Below are 6602 nucleotides of genomic sequence, written 5' to 3'. Positions count from 1 at the left end.
TGTCCCAACATTTCTAGTCAGTTTAGAGGCTTATTTCAGACATAGTTAGATTCAGCTTAGTATCTTGAGTTTGATATTTCTTTTGTATTAAACTCTCAGATTTCATATATTTAGTTATAGTATATGGGTATTCCCCATCTTTTCAGATTTATTTATGAATTAGCTTCTGCATCAGTTTATTATCTTTAGTATGCTCATGATCATGCCAGCAGGGTTAGCTTGGGATCACTTGTGGTCCTAGGTCCCGTGTCCGCGTCTCGGGGGTAGCTCGGGGCGTGACAATAGGGCTTTATGAAAACTTCATTCCTTCTTGTTTTTGTGCTACTACTTCTTTTTTGGAAAACATATTTTTTTAAATGGGTTAGAACCATTTTACCCAAACCATATTTGACCAAATCCATATTTATCCATATTCTATTTGGGTAGATTGTAATCCAAACCATTTTTGCTCAATCCATCCAAATCTGATCCAATCCAACCATTTGCCACCCCTACTTTAATCCAATTGGTATCTGGGTGATACAAATTGATATCTGAACTTCTTCACTCTATTTCACATATGGTTAGTATTAGAGTATTAGAAGTTGAAACAGCAACACCAGAAAAAGAAAAAAATGTGTCCTTGAAAATAGGTATATTTTCTCGATTGACTACAGGGCCTGTAATTACTAGTGATCAACATGATTTTTTTTATTATGTTCATAAAGTTGAAACCCTTATTCTTCATGGGTACTGATTATGAAGATGCTTATGCTTTCATTGTTGATTGTTTTAAGCTGCTTCATAAAATGAATATAGTGGAGAGGCTTAGTGTTGAGTTTGTGATATATTAGTTTCAGGGAGACGCAAAATGTGGTAATAGCTTTATGTTGAGTGTCGATTAGTAAAGGCACTACCTATGACTTAGGCAACATTTTCTAGTTTCTTCATCCAATTATATACCCCAAACTTTGAGCGATAGGAGGAGAGATGGTTTCCTAAATATAGAGAAACAGAAGATATGTGGTGCAGCCTATGATGCCAGATTTTGGTACTTTATCTAGATATGTGACTCAACTTTACTTTAGTTTGGAAGACCGGATTCACTGCTTTAATTTGTAAAAAGATTAAGGTAAGAATTGCATATTCAAGTTTTATAAGTGGTTGCTTTAACAAAATCTTTTTAGGAAGTGATTTATTTTGTGATGTAGGTAGAGGGGGTGAAGTCAGATGACTTTGCCAAGGTGACAATATTTAAGAAGTTTTGTAAAATGAACACCATTACTTTGGAAAATGCAGTTAGTAAAGTTTTCATAACATGTATGGGTTGTTTAGCGAATGATGAAATTAGGTTGCTTCAATTGAGGTTAGAATCTCTACTACGATTTCAGAGATTGATTTTATATTAAAGAGGGTCATGATACGACTACTACAATAGTACCAATGCTTATTTGGCTAGATTTATGAAGTGCGATACTTTTGTTATCGATCTGATCTAAGAAAGAATGCAAATGGCTTGGGATAAATACCTAACAAATTGGGTAATGTTTTGTAGTTATTCAATATGTAGAAATGTGTGGGTTATTTGCCTACGATCTTATCGATAGGTATGATGTGTTCTAGTGAGGTATCTAACGAACTTTTATGGTGTGGTAGCACTAGTGTTACATGGAAACGAATACGTCGATTATCAAGTATGAATACAAACTACTTAAGGAGTTATCAGTTGTATGACATGTTCAGATAATGAGATTCAGTGTTGCATTCAAGTTTGAGAAATCAACTAATTTGTTACTACAAATGCTTGGGTTAAGCATTATATTTTAGAATGATTTTAGTGGTGGATCTTTAATACGGTATTAATGCATTTAGGTTGTGAAGTGTATCTTGAGGATTTTAAAGGAGGATTGGTGATTTTATCTTAAAACTCCAAAGGAGTGGATTGATACCGTAATGACAAACTTATGGATACTTGGGTGAATGTAATTGGAGATTTTAGTTAGAAAGTGTGTATAAAATTGGATTAGTCCTTTGAATCTGATTGATATAACTGGATTGAGATGTCATGTCGAGGAAAAGGGCTTACTGAGCATGATGGTAATACGAGGTAGTGATGGATTGTGATTGAGATGCAACTATATAATACAAATTGTTGGTTAAACAAATTTTGTACGGTAATAATGACTTGTGAGTATCTAAAGTTGTGATTTTCTACTACTTAGTGAGTAACGTGGTTGTATAGAAAGTTTTGAGAGATGTTGGGGCACCGCTCGAATAGAATTTAAAGGAGCTAGAGTCACAATAAATAAATAAATAAATAATAATTAATGGAATGTAGGGTAACCTTCAGATAGAGGTGAGAGCAAAAATATTTTTCTCGGGTAAAGAGGCATCTTCAGAGGAGTTGAGAATTGGATTTAGAGACGCGTGATTTCATCTGTTTTGCTCTGATTATGGCAATAGTGTCACATGTTCATCATATTAGTTAAAAAATAGTGGATAAGACTTGACAAAGAAGTGTACATACGTCTAGCTTGAGTGTGATGATAAGTTATTTTGTGGTTTGAGTTTGGTAATGAGTACAGTTGGATTTTTAGTGAAGGATATGGTAAGATCAATGGAGAGTCGATCAATGATATGCTAAGATACATGAAATCATAAAAGATCTCCATTATTGTAACAACAGTAACCTCTATTAGCACCCTCAATGAAATTCCAAAGTCTATAATTACCACTTGAAAACGCTAGATAAATTTGTTTTACTTCCGTAAATTCAAAGAAGAGATTAAAATATTCTCAATTCTGATTTTGGTTTAGTTGCAATTTCAGATTAGAAAAATAAAAAAGGATCTTCGTCTACTTATTTCAATTTTTTCATTTAAATCTACGAAAAATCTTGAAAAGCGGGTTAGTTTTCATTGAGTGAAATGAAAAAAAATCGAGAAGTTTGTAGTTACTTGAATCTATAATGTTGGTCTTGGGTCTTCATTTCTTTTACTCTTTTCTTTTCATCTTATTTCCCCCCTATACTTTATTATACATTCAATATACAAGTTTATTCAAAGTTGTACATTATACATGTATTGTACATGTGTAGTTAAAAACACATTTTATTTTTTCTTGAATAATGTATGTGCAAATCGATTTTATTTGTTGATTTCTCTATGAATCACAAACTTGAAGTAAGTTTTTTTTTTCAATTTATTGTTTGATGGAAGAATAGATCGAAACCCCCATAAACTTGTCGAGTTTCATTTAGCACTCACCTAAACTTTATATTGGCTTAATTAGCTCCCTGAACTTGGTAATTTGATAGTCTTAGCCTCCCTAGACACTTATGTGGCAAAGATCATGAATGCAGTCTCTTTTCGGCGCATGAGAGGGAAGAGAAATAAAACAAAACAGCTTCTAAATTAATATTATCTACTATTGATTGCCACAAAATGAATATGATGATTTATTTGTTTCAATTGCATTTCTCTATATTTTTTCTTAACATACATTGCATATTTTGGTATGAATGTGTTTTTTTATTCTTAATCTAAAGCAATAATTATTTATTTCAAACAATTATCTAGTTTCTCTAGAAAAGGAATTGAACAATTCAAGAATGAAGTTTTGGTGCTCTCCAAACTGCAGCATATGAAACTCGTCAGAATTTTGTCCTGTTGCCTACAAGGAAAAGATTTAATCATTGTGGCTATAAGGTATTCCTTGGATATTGTATGTGAATTTATAAACCGTCTTTTCTTGTAAATATGATTTTCAATAGAGCCATAAGAAGTGGGCTTAGCCCATGAGGCCGGCCCAACTTAACATGTTATTGGGGTAAAGTTGAGATAAGATTTTTTAAGCCCTTTATAAGTAGGGCTTATAAGCCCAGCCCAAATAAGCCCTCACCCCTTGATGCTTCACCGAGGCCAAAGTCGACCCATGGGCCAAAACTATTTATGTAAGAGTAATTTTCAAAAATCTCACTAGTTTATGGGCTAATTATTTAGAACTACGCTATTTTACAATGTTACATCTTACTAGATTTTGGTGCATTTAGATATGTTCAAGTACATGTAATTAAAAATACATTACTCAAAATTAGGTATAATTTATTCTAGATATAGTTTATTCAAGTAGATTCACATGTATCTAGGATACATAGACAAATCTCGCTCGCTCGCTCACTCACCGCCTCCCTCCCATCTTGCTTTCAACTCTCCTATATTGCTTGCATATTTGGCATCTCAGATACATATGAATCACATCGAATACATGTATCTAGTGTGTATGTAGTGTGATCAGCAAGTATCTAGGATATATAGACAAATATTGTTTGTTTCCCTTGTGTTCTCACTCGCCTCTCTCCTTATTTAAGTGTATCTGGTAGCAAAAAACATACATCTAGGTATATCTTATTTGAATCTGGTATGAAATCATTAATTGGCGAGATGAAATGTAATTATTTCAAACTATGGAGACAATTAGTAAATGTGGTTTGAATGTTTGTGTAATTAGGTAGTTCTCCTTTATTTAATTTGAATTAAAATAACCAAAATTGTAAGGCCTGTTGTTATTTAATTTATAGGTTTATATTTTCAAATTTCCTTTACTTACTTATTCATCAAAAATATTATTATTTTTTCGTTAATATTTTTTGATAGAATTAATGTAACAACATCACTATTTGCCACATTTTATTTGAATTTTTTTTCATTTTCTTGATATTATATATTTCAGATTTGAGGTTGTAAATTGAAAGCAACACTAACCATATGTATAATGCATGTTATGATTGTAAATATTATGTACTTTCATATAATTTTGTTAGAATTGCTAAAAACTTAATATATTGAAAGAATTTTAAGTTTGAAAAGAAAAAAAATGTAAAAAAATAAAATTAAGAGAGAAGGGATAGCCCGCCCCGGCTTACGACCCTTCTAAGGTTGGATTGCATTGATCACTTTCAGACACTTTCAAATGAAGGACCACCCCACCCTAGCCCATCAAAATCTTTGATCCACAAGGCTTGGGTTGAGTGGGGCTACACAAGCCATTTTGACTAATCTAATTTTCAAGTTTCAGTTAACTCTAATTTACATGTAAAATGAGCATATAAGAGAAATCAAGAGATTGCATCGCAAACGCTGCCTTACCAATAACTTAATCACTTGCATTTTGAATATTTTCATGAATGGTTCAAGGACCAAATAAGTAGTAGGATTTTATTGTTATCTACTTTAAAATATCATCTTTTGTACTTATATTTGTAATTACAGTTGCATATTTATCTTTGGATAGGTTAATGAGAAAATATTTGTCATTGGGATGGGTTCACAAGACAAAAAAATTAGAAAATACATCTATATGGTGCTTATATAATTGGTTGCTTTTAAGGCCTTTCCATATATAACTTAGGAGACACATGCTTTCTTAATGCGGTTATGCAATCTTTTATGCACACCGTAGTGTTGCTTCCGCTCCTTGCATTGAACAATCATACATCGTCACGTAATAGTACAAATCAACATATAATTTTCCCTTTTTTTGTTATCGATCAATTTTGAGTTAAGAAAACTCATTCCAAGTGGAGTTGCTTTTACCTTTGTTGATTGTCATTTCTTGTTGTAGGTTACATGAATGGAATATGTGTAATTTGCATTATCCGAGAGATTTTGACCTTTCAATGTCTAATTGCTTTTATTTCATCCCGAGGAAACTTGTCAGTCACTTGAGAGGTATCCTTTCTCATGTCTTGTTTATTATTTAACTAGAAAGGATACCTCTCAATTGGCTAACAAGCTTCCATGGGAAGACATAAAAAAAGCAAGAAGACATTGAAAGGTCAACAAGATCTCGAATAATGAAAATTACACAGAATTTGTTCACGTAACTTGCAACAAGAAATGACATTCAACTAAGGTAAAACCCATTCCATGGTTGGAAGGAGATTTCTTAACTCAAAATGGATCAAAACAAATGGAGATTCTAAGTTGATCCTTACTATCACACAGCGTCGCATGATGGTTCAGTGCAAGGAGTTGAAGCAACACCACCGTGTGCATGAAAGATTGTATATAACCGCATTCAGAAAGCATGTGTTACCTAAGGTAGACATGTCAACGCCCTAAAAATAGCTAATAACATAAGCACCAAAGAGATGTATTTTCTAATGCATTTAACATTCAGAAAGAATGTTTTTGCTTAGTTAGACATGCCAACACCCTAAAGACAGTCCTACACTAGGATTATTTATCAGTCATTCGTTAAGCATTGGGAAGGAAGCAAACCATCTCAGAAAAAGCACAGATATGCAGGAGTGTCAAATTCTTTTTTGTGGAGAATTCTGACACTGCAATCATGAGAGGTGTGTAGCATATTCGTTGTTTATATCTCAAATATTGTTTGTGAAAAATAAAGAAAATTTTTGTAACACCTTAAACTTTGGTAAGTTTTTTAAGTTTTGGGTCAACTTCAAACGACCATAGCTTTCAACACAGGATGAGTTAAGTGGCTCATGAGGTATCAAATTGAAGGTATTTGAGTCCTCTTTCAAAAGCCACAAAGTTTGCTAAATTTTGTGATCAGATGAAGGAGATATGCATGTTTGAGTGCATCCTCTCTAGTTAAGA

At 32.8% G+C, this 6602-nt stretch overlaps 1 long non-coding RNA gene across 1 annotated transcript in view; it reads left to right on the top strand.

The window, feature by feature from the left end:
- LOC125863382 (uncharacterized) overlaps positions 1-3688 on the top strand; it is a 12842-nt gene extending 9154 nt beyond the window's left edge. Inside the window, exon 3 of the long non-coding RNA XR_007446133.1 lies at positions 3567-3688. This is a non-coding gene — a long non-coding RNA (uncharacterized LOC125863382). The remainder of the gene's footprint in view (positions 1-3566) is intronic.
- Positions 3689-6602: the final 2914 nt, after the last annotated feature.

The sequence above is a fragment of the Solanum stenotomum genome, chromosome 4 (assembly GCF_019186545.1).
Source record: "Solanum stenotomum isolate F172 chromosome 4, ASM1918654v1, whole genome shotgun sequence".
NCBI classification, from domain to species: domain Eukaryota; kingdom Viridiplantae; phylum Streptophyta; class Magnoliopsida; order Solanales; family Solanaceae; genus Solanum; species Solanum stenotomum.
The sequence above is the reverse complement of the archived record's forward strand: the minus strand, read 5'-3'. Positions and strand labels throughout refer to the sequence as shown.